General features: G+C 40.6%; 1 protein-coding gene across 2 annotated transcripts in view; it reads left to right on the plus strand.

Moving 5' to 3' along the window:
* The first annotated feature begins 2769 nt into the window (after window positions 1-2769).
* The window catches only part of trim2 (tripartite motif containing 2), an 87953-nt gene continuing 78422 nt past the window's right edge, over window positions 2770-12300 (plus strand). Inside the window, exon 1 of one of the 2 annotated variants that reach the window (XM_008111962.3) lies at window positions 2770-3048. The gene's annotated coding sequence lies outside the window, so the exon portion shown is untranslated. Of the gene's footprint in view, window positions 3049-3108; window positions 3719-12300 lie in introns of those variants that run through there. The other variant, XM_008111963.3, reaches the window with a different exon arrangement.

Consider the following 12300-nt stretch of genomic DNA (forward strand, 5'->3'; position numbering starts at 1 on the left):
TGCATTGGACAGCCTAAGGTTCTAGTATTATGAGATAAGGAAAGAAAGGTTGTCTCTCTTCCTATTCTCTTTGTTTCAAGCATACTTGTTACATCTCTGCCATGTTTTCCCTTCCATAGTAGTAGTATTCAATGGCATTAAGATATTGAATCTTATAGTATTGTGCCGATTGAGAAAAATAAATTTCCAGTATAAGCTTGGATGGACTCCATCCTACTTCATCAGATGCAAAGGTCAAGTGTTAAATTATTTGGGTATCTCCAGTCTACGGGACAGATAAAGTTGTAAAACATCCCTCTCATGGTCCCTTAAACTCTCCCTTGGAAGTGGTTTATTGAATCCCTTTCCATATCAAGAAGAGTGAGAGATGCTCAGAGTTGGTTACCTTGAGGCACCAGATGCTGTAGCTGTGCCTTCCAAGGAACAGATTTGTGTTCCATTGTCCTGTAGTAGTCTGGTAGACCATTATCTTGTGGTAGTCAATTGTTTTGGATTTCCGGAGCAGAGCTTCATGGCAAAATGAAGAGCACACAAAGCTGCCACATTGAAGTGTTTGGATTGTTTCAATGTTGTCAGCTCCCTTTGAATATTGTGTAGTACTATGGAGTGCCGCTTCCTGGAACATCTGCCTCTGCATTTGTGTTTACAAGGAATGTACAATGCTGAACAGCTACACAAATCTGAACACACCATATACTTTTTCACACCACAAGGGCCCTTGTTGTCAACTGAGGTTTGGTCCCAGGACCTCTCATGGATACCAAAATACATGGATGGTCAAGACCCATTATATACCATGATGTGGTAAAATGGTGGCCCTTATATAAAAAGGCAAACAACAAAAATGTGTTTCAGAGAGGATCTGTAATATTGTAGGAGGTTACAGCAGGGCATTTCTATACATCACCATAGTGCTCAGTAAAATCCAGGCTTGCTTTGGGGTTCCCCCCCCCCCCCAAATATTTTCAAGCCATGATCGGTTGAATATCTGGAAGCAGAACCTTTGGGTGCATAGGGCTGATTGTGTACACACAGATAACTTTAAGACACAAAATAACATATACAGGAATTCTAATTCAATCTCATCAGGGCCTCTGTCCTGCAAGGTTCTTGAGTCCTTTCACACAGCATAGTCAGTTACAACACTTTGATTTCACTTGAACTGCCATGGCTCCAACCAATAAAATTCTGGGATCTGTGTTTTCAAGCCGTGGATGGTTGAATCCATGGAAGTAGAATCTATGGATATGAAGGGCAACTGTATATATTTGTAGTGCTATAATTCCCTTTTAACAACCATGACTCCATCCAATGTAATTTCTGGATTTGGAGTTTATGGAGGGGCATTTAGCCTTCTCAGCCAGATAGCTTTAATGTCTCTGCAAACTACAAATTCTGAGATTCCATAGGATGCTATCATGCAGTTAAAGTGGGATTATGGCAATTTAACTGTATAATGTTACAGGTCCCCTGGTCTTATTTACTTTTGGAACTAAGCAGCTTCAGGTCTAAATAGTACTTCAAGGGAATACCTCCAGAGATAGCAAGGATCTCCAAGTAGGGTTAGGAAAACTTTGCCAGTGTCTGAAACACTGCAGTGGCATTTTGTAGATGGGGAAGGTCTGTGCCCCCTGCTTACTCCTGGCATGGAGCTGCCCCTCATCTTCCTACCTCATCATATTGACCAAACACGCCAGTTCCTCTTCATTTTCTCCATGGAGCCACCAGCTCTCATTCCATGATGTAGAGCTGCTTCTGGTGGGGCTCCATGGTGCAAAAAGAGAGGAACTGGCCATGGAAGCAGCAACATGAGAGGCTTCCCATGTTGCATTAGTAACAATGGGAGGGAGCCGGGCAGAGGACGCTTCCCACAATGGGATGGGGTTAGGGGTAAATCTGAATGGGTTCCCCATGCCAGGCACCGCTGGGTTTGCCAAAATCTGTGATGATTCCGGTGACAAATGTGATGAGGTTCTTATGTAAAAATAGGCTTCTCACCAATAGCTTAAAATGCATATGACCATTGGTTGGAGAATTAATAAATTGATTGATTGATTGATTGACCAATAGCTTACAGAGTGGCATTGGGTGTATCTATATTATAGAATTAACGCAACATAGTACCACTTTAACTGCCATGACTCAATGCTATGGAATCACGAGATCTGCAGTTTTTACAAGATCTTTTGCCTTTTATGCCAGAGTGCAGGCACTTCACCAGAATCCACTTCCCAATGATTCCATAACATTGAGCCTAGGCAGTTAGAGTGGTGCCAAAATGCAGCCTTTGCAAGTGAATATTTAGCTAGCAAATTTGACTTCCTCATTCATTTCTGCTATGGAAGCATATGAAAGAGGTGCTAATTTCCCCCTCCATCCGATGTCAAACTGTAATGATGAGCATTGCACTTAAACTGGTATTCTGGGCAAAATATTCACCATTCTTATGTACATTGAGAGAAATCCCATTTTCAAATTCTCTGCCTCTCTGACTGAACCTTGCATTGATGCATCAAAATATATGGCTTTCAGACAGCATTTTTAAAGCTGAATTAGATTGCATCAGATTCCCAGCATGGTCATTTTCTGTTTGTTTGTTTAAACCAAAATTAGGATGTAAATGTCACATCAGTTTGAGAGCAGCCTCCTAATCTGGGCCATATACATTATGTAAGGTTTCCATGGCAATCGTTTCTCTGAGGGGGAAAGGAGCTGTCTGCAGTTTCCACAGAAACTGCTCCCCGCTGAGACAGGTGCCTTGGAGAGGGAAGGGCAGGGAATAGAAATGAGGATGGTCCCGTGATCTCTGCAGCATCAGAGCAAATGCAATCTTCTTCTTCTTCCTCTTCTTCTTCTTCATAACCTAGAGGGAGGGAAAATCGGAGTCCTGTCTCATATAATACAAATCCCTCCATCATACCACCTCTGACCTATATGGCGGTGGCAGTGTTGCTTGTGGTTTGGAAATGTCACTCATGAAGGAAGAACCGGAACAGGGCACTTCGGCTTTTCAGATCCAGCACCAATTTGCATGGGAACATTTTACTGGTAAATGCATACTCTTTTTTCCCCTTGATCTGAGAGTCAGCAAAGAGGCATCTGGATGCTGTACAAAGAAAGAAAAAAGGATTATTTGAAATAAGCAGCCATGATTTCTTTCATTTTTTTATGCAGGAATGAAGTCGAGATATGAATGCGTTCAGTAAATTGCGGCACAAATTGTGTGATTCCGCCCTGCAGCACTGATTAATCCGGCGTTTGATTTATGTCACCGTGGTGTTTAATAACTTTTGCAAGATATATGAGCATAATGTGTTGTCGAAGGCTTTTGCAAGATGCATTAGCATAATATTTTCATTTTAAAAAGAAGGAGCATACCACTATGATTTCTCTAGTTCAAGGGTGGGGTGGGGAGGAATTCTGTGGCATTCACTGAAGGCTTAAAGCTGGCATAACTAACGATTAACAAGCTGGCTATTTCATCTTCTCTTGTCACCTCTTTTCCTCTTTCTGAGGAAAACAGCCCTGACATGGTTATTAAATCTGGCAGCTGTGTGGTGCATGTAGAGAAGGGCATGTAGAAAACGAGAGGCTTTCAGATAACAGCCTCCTTTCTGCAGGTCCTTGGCTTGAAAGGAGGTTCAAAGGGCTCTTTCTCTCCATTGTAAGTTGCTAATGTCTGGATCAGTGCACAGGTCTTACGAATCGTTGCAAACACGTAAGTATTCCTGGCTTTCTTTTTGCTGTTTCCGGGTTGGCACTCGAAGGGTGGTGTTCTGTTCTGTTCTTCATAATTTCATGTTATCGTTGAAAGAGCAATAAGAGAAAAGCCAAAAGACCAAGTCAGGCAGGATTGAACTTTTTCAATGTAAGTGTAGGAATAAGAGAAGGGGGGAAAGAAAGAAAAGAGCTGAGTGGCTCCATAGAATAAGTAATTCTATGTCGCAGTGATTAGAGACTACTAGTTTGCTGTAAGGTAAAATCAGAAATGTCAAGCAATCTTTAGGGTCTAGAAACTTGTCATAAACCACTTACCATATTACTTAAAACAACAGGGTTTTTTTAAAAAGCAACCAGGACATCTTAACTACATATTAAGGGGTGTGGCGGAGGGAATTCCAGAACTGTGGCTGAGATATTCTATAGGATCTGATAGCAAAAGCTGCCACGAACAGCCATTAAAAGGGAGTGTTAGATCACATCAGAATGAAAAAGAACAATGTATACAGAATAATGTATACAATGCCTTTTAAAATGAAGCTTTTTTAATTAATTAAAGGACAATCTCTTTATTTGAGGTACACATGTTTAATAATGGTGCATGGGAAACAGTAGAGTCGCAGTGATGCAGCAGACATAGTAATTTCTTAGTGATTCATAATGTCACAGAATCCTTTTTTGGTCAATATTTTATACTCAATGGCTCTATTTTTTGCTTAAAGTCGTCTGCTTTTACAACATAAAGGAACAAGAAGATGGGATTGTAGCATACATCTCATAATATCTTACTACACTGCAAACAACATGTGCATGCTAGAAATGGTGCAACTAGTACCATGTGCTGATATGAGATAATTGCACAAGAAATGCTTGCCATTTCCAATTTGTATGACTTGTCAAGTCCTGTTTTGCTTATTTTCAGGATGGGTTATTTACTGGATATCCAGTCACAGCATTGTTCTCTGTACCAATGTTGTTACTACAATTCTTTTGCATGCTTGTTAAAGAAAGGGCACATGAAATAAATAGAAAGATGTGCATATTATATCTCAGTTTTGATGGTCCAGTAAGCTATGGTTTTATAGTTTGGGAATTTGCAATGGTTTTGCATGCTCCCTTCTTCCCTTCCATGTGTGGTGCAAATTCTCCTGTATGTTTTCATAATTGTAATAATAATAGTTTGCTATACTATTTGAATTGGACACTATAGTTAGAACTTTCAAACACATTTCGAATCATGAAGCTATATCCAGATTGAAATCGGTGGAATTTAACATAGCCATTAGTAATCTAAGTCTAGTTTATTTTAGTGGATAATTAAATGTGGTTCTAAATGATAGTTTGGAGGTAGCAGTTACAATAGTTTGCTTCAGAAAAAGATGCCAAAATCTGGTTGCTGTAATCCAGAAATAGAGGAGTGAATTCACATAGATGGGTGTGGCATACTGATCCTTTGGCTATCAAGACTGTAAATGCTGCTGTCTTCATCAAAGCATTTTGGGTTTTTCTGCAGTAGTTTGGGATTCTGTGCATTTGATTTTGTATACATATGTATATCAAGAGCCTGAAAAGACAGATACTAAATTTCCTAGAGGTTTGAAAAATTACATACACAAATATTTTTCTGCAATTTGGCAAAATAGCTGTATTTTGGGAATAAACATTTATTTATCTACTACATATCTATTCTTCTTTTTAAGAACAAAGGATACTCAATGGTAAATATAAGATTGTAACTGAAGCTTAGAAATCTGTTGAAATACAGTGAAGAAGCAAACCACACCCACAAGCACAATCAATTTCAGTAAATGGCAAGCCAGTTCAAGGAGCAATATTTCATTGTATGCTTTTGGATGTTTTCAGATGGAACTAACATAACTCCCTTCATCCATGGCAGATAATCCCTCTATTGTGTGTCTTCAAGTCATATCTGATTACAGCAGCCCAAAGGAGAACCTTTCATAGGATTTTATTGGCAAAATTTGGTCAGGCAGGGTTTCCCTTTGCCTTCCTCTCAGGCTGAGAGAATGTGACATGCCCAAGACCACCCAGTAGAGTTCCATGATCAGCAGAGATTCAAACTCTGGTTTCCAAAGCTATAGTCCAACACTCAATCCACTACACCATGTTGGCTCTCTATTGCTCCCTATAAATGGCCATCATCATTTGTATGGCTGGCTGACATTTCTCAACATTTTTTCAAAGGCAGATCCACATAGAGCTTGTTACAGTTGTCCAAATTGAACACAGCTATGGTGTACAACAATGAGTGTGATACGTGGACAAATTAATAAACTTTCCTGTATAATTATTTGCAAATTTCAATGATTGGGAACCACTGTGTTGTAGAGCTGAGTTAAGACTCCAGATAACTGATATTCAGATCCCTGCTTGCCCATGGAAACCTAAGTGCTTGGGCACATCACTCTACCTCAGCCTCATGGAAAGACAATGCCCAACACTCTTAATAAATTTGCTGAGAATTTGCTGAGAAAATCCAGTGATAGGTCCATCAGAGTGCCACTATGAGTCAGAATATGTTTTTTTGTGGGTGAGCAGATGGTGACTACTGGATGGCATATGTTCGGTATCAGAAAGTAGAGCTGATGTGGTCTATCTAATGCAATTTTCTGAATCAGCACCCCAAATAACCAAACCGCATTTAAAGTTGACCAAAAACTGATTCGTAACCCTTTTGGTACTAATGTTGGAGAGTGGTCCCTGGTCAACGGGTCCCCAGTCAAGTGTTCCCTGGTCAAAGTGGTCCCTGGTCAAATTGGTCCCTTTTCAAAGTGGTCCCTGGTCAAATTGGTCCCTTTTCAAAGTGGTCCCTGGTCAAAGTTGGCCCTGGTCAAGTGGGCCTGGTCACAAAAAGGTTGGGAACCTCTGGGATAAAGTGAGAGGGAGGGAAATGCCCACCTGCTGTTTTGAGCACATTAGAGAAAATGAAAGATATAAATGTAAACTAATAAATAAATACTGGGAATATGGAAATGATATCAAAGGCTTTCATGGCTGGAATCACTGGGTTGCTGTGAGTTTTCGGGCTGTATGGCCATATTCCAGCAGCATTCCAGCAGCATTCTCTCCTGACGTTTCACCCTCATCTATGGCGGGCATCCTCAGAGGTTGTGAGGTATATTGGAAACTAGGCAAGGGAGGTTTATATATCTGTGTAAGGTCTAGGGTGTGGGAAAGAACGCTTGTCTGTTGGAGCAAATGTGAATGTTGCAATTTATCACCTTGATTGAACTAATAGCTTAAACTACAGATAGACCACACAGAGAAATTGAACTATGGTCCTGATACAAACAATTCATAAAACAGGGTTTGGTTTAAATATGGCTTATATATTCTACATATGTCACAAAAATGTCTTAGTGAGTTCAAATATAGAATTTATATTTCATGGAATAACATAGAGGGTTGGACATGGAAGTTGCTATGTAAAAATGAACTGTGAAAATGGCTAAACACTAGGTGGCCATGGATTTGTGGCAGTTCTCTAGCCTACAGATAAAATTTAAATTAGAAATCAGTTATTGTTCAGGCAGTAGGTAATTAGAAAGCAAAAGCTAACCAGTGAGGCTTAAAACTGGTTAAGGACTTAAATTAAACACTGCTCAATATAGATTAATGAGAACACACCCATGGTATAATGTATTCTTGAACTGTAAGCAAGTTTCTGTTTTTGATCACACCCATTTGTGTTTAAAGCATATCTTGACACTTTATAGTTTTCAATATCTCTTGTTTCTTTACCTAAACGGCTAATGCTATTAATTCACAGTAAGGTGGTGTTGCAATCTGAAAATGTGCAAAAAATGCATTTTTAAAAAACCCCAAAAGGTCAAGGAGCTTTAAAGCAGAAGAATGATGCACATAATGTGGCTCCTTTGTGTGGAACTAATTATTACCACTCCCGCGTTGGTCTTATCAGCCATGAAACACAGTACTTAAGAATCAATAATTATTGATGAAAAAGAAGCAATTATTTACAGTGTAATTACTGAGATGCTGGTGGTAGTCCAATTTAGTGCTGACCTTGACACTTTGGGGGCAGAATCATAATAATTGCTTCCAGTTTGACATGGCAGCTTTATTCTCAGAAAATGTGAAAAGAAAAGAAAAAAGATCATACCAAACAATATTTGTTGTAAACAAAATTGCACTTTAATTTCTACATCGGTTTTGAATAGAGTACAGTCATCCATCCACATTTACGGGGTTGACTTTTGACTAATGTGGTCATTAATGTGCCCACTCTGGACCTTCCACAGATATATAAACCCCACTTGCCTAGTTTCCAACAGACCTCACAACCTCTGAGGTTGCCTGCCATAGATGCGGATGAAATGTCAGGAGAGAATGCTTCTGGAACATGGCCATACAGCCTGGAAAACTCACAGCAACCCAATTCATAGGTTTGTTTTAAAAAGGTTTTCTCTAGGAATTCTTAGGTTCTCCAGTGTGACTCATGGTCAACTTCTTCCAGTCATTTTTCCTGAACATTTCTAGAGAGAACACATCTCTAGGACACTATAGGGACCTCATCCCACGAAGGTGGGAGGAAAGCGGAGGGAATTGTCATCTTACCGTTGCATTTAGTTGCTTTTTGTTTAAGAAAAATGGATAGTATTTTCAACCCCATCATATTCAACGTGCTGTAGTCCTCCACATTCTGAGCCATCACATGGGTAAATGTAGTCCCCACTCATTCCACATTCTTCTTCTTCTCTTAAAAAGGGAGATGTCACAATTGCAGAAGTCCAAAAACTAAGTCTTAAAAGGGGGGAAATTTAGCTACAGCAAAGGGGTGATATATTGAAATTGCGCAATTCCTGAAGAATAAATTATTTTTTAAAATTAGCATAAGTGTTTCATGAAAGAGGAATACTGGTGAGAAAAGAAGCATTGAGGCTCATTTCGAGGCTAAACATGAGAATCCCTACTCTAAATGTCACTAAGACAACCTTACACGGGTGACAGTTCCCATCTCATGTGTAAATAAGTGCCTTTAGTAGTTTCCATGCACATCAGGAGCGCTGAAGACGATTGCTCACCTACTCAAGAATCCTCCATTTCCAAACACTTCTGAAATAATTTACAGATGGAGTGCCATGGGGCATAGAAGTAGTATGACACTCTCTATGGAACTCCATCGGTAAATTTTATTAAAAATGTGCACAATTTTTTTTGGGGGGGGCGCTTGCATCTGATGAGGTCCTAGGTACTCCAATGTGATTCTGTAGTCAGCTTCAACAAATTTTGACTATAGAACCATGCTGGAAAACCTATAAATTACCTGTTCAGATATCCTACTAAGTCAGTGGTTCTCTCAACCTGTGGGTCCCCAGATGTTTTGGCCTTCAACTTGCAAAAATCCTAACACTTGGTAAACCTGGGGACCCACAGGTGGAGAACTACTGTACTAAGTTGATGATACTGGGCGTGAACAACTATGCTGGGACAAAGGCCATTTATTTCCTTCACACATCCCTCTCTCCAGTTGTGTTTTTGGAGAACCAGAAGTAACATCAGTGGATTAATCATATCTTGGAGTTCTCCTGTGGCAGTGTAAGTGCTTTTCAGGCTGGGTTTTTTTGCTCAATTGTCTCCAGTTTTGGGAGTATCTTGACAGGCTTGGGACCCACAGAAATGAGATTGGGGTCACCTGTGGTTCTTGGGCCACACTTCGTTTTCTTAGATTGTCATAGGAATGTTATGGTATTTGGTTCTTCTGTACATTTTTGCCATATCCAGAAGTGGAGAAAGTGCAGCCCATGAGCCACATGTGGTTCCCAGCAGGATCCCAAATATTTTCCACAAAGGGTTGTTGTATGTCTTTCGGGCTGTGTGGCCATGTTCCAGAAGCATTCTCTCCTGACGTTTCGCCCACATCTATGGCAGGCATCCTCAGAGGTTGTGAGGTATGGAGAAAACTAAGCAAAGAGGTTAATATATATCTGTGGAAAGTCTAGGGTGAGAGAGGTCAGTGTGAATGTGTAGTTAATCACTTAAATTAGCATTGAAAAGCTTATCTGCTGTCTTCTTCCTGCCTCTGGGGCATCCTTTGTTTAGAGTCGTTAACTGCCCTTGGTTGATTCATGTCTGGAAACCCTCTGTTTTCAGAGTATTGCTTTTTATTTACTGTTCTGATTTTTGAGTTTTGTAATACTGGTAGCCAGATTTTGTTCATTTTCATGGTTTCTTCCTTTCTGTTGAAGTTGTCCACATGCTTGTGGATTTCAATGGCTTCTCTGTGTAGTCTGACATGATAGTTGTTAGAATGGTCCAGCATTTTTGTGTTCTCAAATAGTATTCTGTGTCCAGGCTGGTTCATCAAATGCTCTGCTATGGCTGATTTCTCTGGTTGAATTAGTCTGCAGTGCCTTTCATGTTCTTTGACTCTTGTTTGGGCGCTGCGTTTGGTGGTCCCTATGTAGACTTGTCCACAGCTGCATGGTATCCGGTAGACTCCTGCAGAAGAGAGAGGATCCCTCTTGTCCTTCGCTGACCGTAGCATTTGTTGGATTTTCTTCGTGGGTTTGTAGATAGTTTGTAGGTTGTGCTTCTTCATCAGCTTCCCTATGCGGTCAGTAGTTCCCTTGATGTATGGTAAGTACACCTTTCCTCTGGGTGGATCTTTGTCTTGACTCTCATGGCTTGTTCTTGGCCTTGCAGCTCTTCTGATGTCTGTGGTGGAGTATCCATTGGCCTGTAGAGCCCAGTTTAGGTGGTTGAGTTCACCTTGGAGGAGGTGAGGTTCGCAGATTCTTTGTGCACGGTCTGTCAGGGCTTTGATTGTGCTCCTTTTTTGACTTGGGTGATGGTTGGAGTTTTTATGAAGGTATCTATCTGTGTGTGTAGGTTTTCTGTAAACTGTGTGGCCCAATTGTTGATTGGGTTTGCGGATGACCAGGACATCTAGAAATGGCAGTTTTCCTTCCTTTTCTTTTTCCATGGTGAATTGGATGTTTGGGTGGATGCTGTTAAGATGGTCCAGGAACTTGCTGAGTTCTTCCTCTCCATGGCTCCAAATCGTGAAGGTGTCATCTACGTATCAGAAAACCTACACACACAGATAGATACCTTCATAAAAACTCCAACCATCACCCAAGTCAAAAAAGGAGCACAATCAAAGCCCTGACAGACCGTGCACAAAGAATCTGCGAACCTCACCTCCTCCAAGGTGAACTCAACCACCTAAACTGGGCTCTACAGGCCAATGGATACTCCACCACAGACATCAGAAGAGCTGCAAGGCCAAGAACAAGCCATGAGAGTCAAGACAAAGATCCACCCAGAGGAAAGGTGTACTTACCATACATCAAGGGAACTACTGACCGCATAGGGAAGCTGATGAAGAAGCACAACCTACAAACTATCTACAAACCCACGAAGAAAATCCAACAAATGCTACGGTCAGCGAAGGACAAGAGGGATCCTCTCTCTTCTGCAGGAGTCTACCGGATACCATGCAGCTGTGGACAAGTCTACATAGGGACCACCAAACGCAGCGCCCAAACAAGAGTCAAAGAACATGAAAGGCACTGCAGACTAATTCAACCAGAGAAATCAGCCATAGCAGAGCATTTGATGAACCAGCCTGGACACAGAATACTATTTGAGAACACAAAAATGCTGGACCATTCTAACAACTATCATGTCAGACTACACAGAGAAGCCATTGAAATCCACAAGCATGTGGACAACTTCAACAGAAAGGAAGAAACCATGAAAATGAACAAAATCTGGCTACCAGTATTACAAAACTCAAAAATCAGAACAGTAAATAAAAAGCAATACTCTGAAAACAGAGGGTTTCCAGACATGAATCAACCAAGGGCAGTTAACGACTCTAAACAAAGGATGCCCCAGAGGCAGGAAGAAGACAGCAGATAAGCTTTTCAATGCTAATTTAAGTGATTAACTACACATTCACACTGACCTCTCTCACCCTAGACTTTCCACAGATATATATTAACCTCTTTGCTTAGTTTTCTCCATACCTCACAACCTCTGAGGATGCCTGCCATAGATGTGGGCGAAACGTCAGGAGAGAATGCTTCTGGAACATGGCCACACAGCCCGAAAGACATACAACAACCCTGTGATCCCGGCCATGAAAGCCTTCGACAACACATTTTCCACAAAATTTGGCTATTTTTTGGGTTCTTCAAATTACTTCTATGCCTCTTCTTGGGCATGAGAAGAGTTTTATCATGTCTTTGGATGTAACTTCTCAAACCCCTCCCTTCTGAATTATACACGAGTACGAAGATCAAGATATTAGGATGATTAGTTACATGTTTTTCTTTCAACATCTAATAGAAATTTGAAGTGAGGAAGGAATCGGCACTGGGCAACAATAAATGAAAAAGTGATAGCGCGGCCCCTACCCCCACATATTTAGTTGAAATAATTTTCTGCTTTTAGAGGAGGAAAAGATGGATAATGGATATTAAACATACTATCGACAATGGTTCCATTTGTTTTTCTTTAAACCATTTTGCGAAGGCGGTGAAACACTTATGTTGCCATGTATGCAAAATATATATGCAAACACATATTCTGCTA

The sequence above is a fragment of the Anolis carolinensis genome, chromosome 5, assembly GCF_035594765.1.
Source record: "Anolis carolinensis isolate JA03-04 chromosome 5, rAnoCar3.1.pri, whole genome shotgun sequence".
NCBI lineage: Eukaryota > Metazoa > Chordata > Lepidosauria > Squamata > Dactyloidae > Anolis > Anolis carolinensis.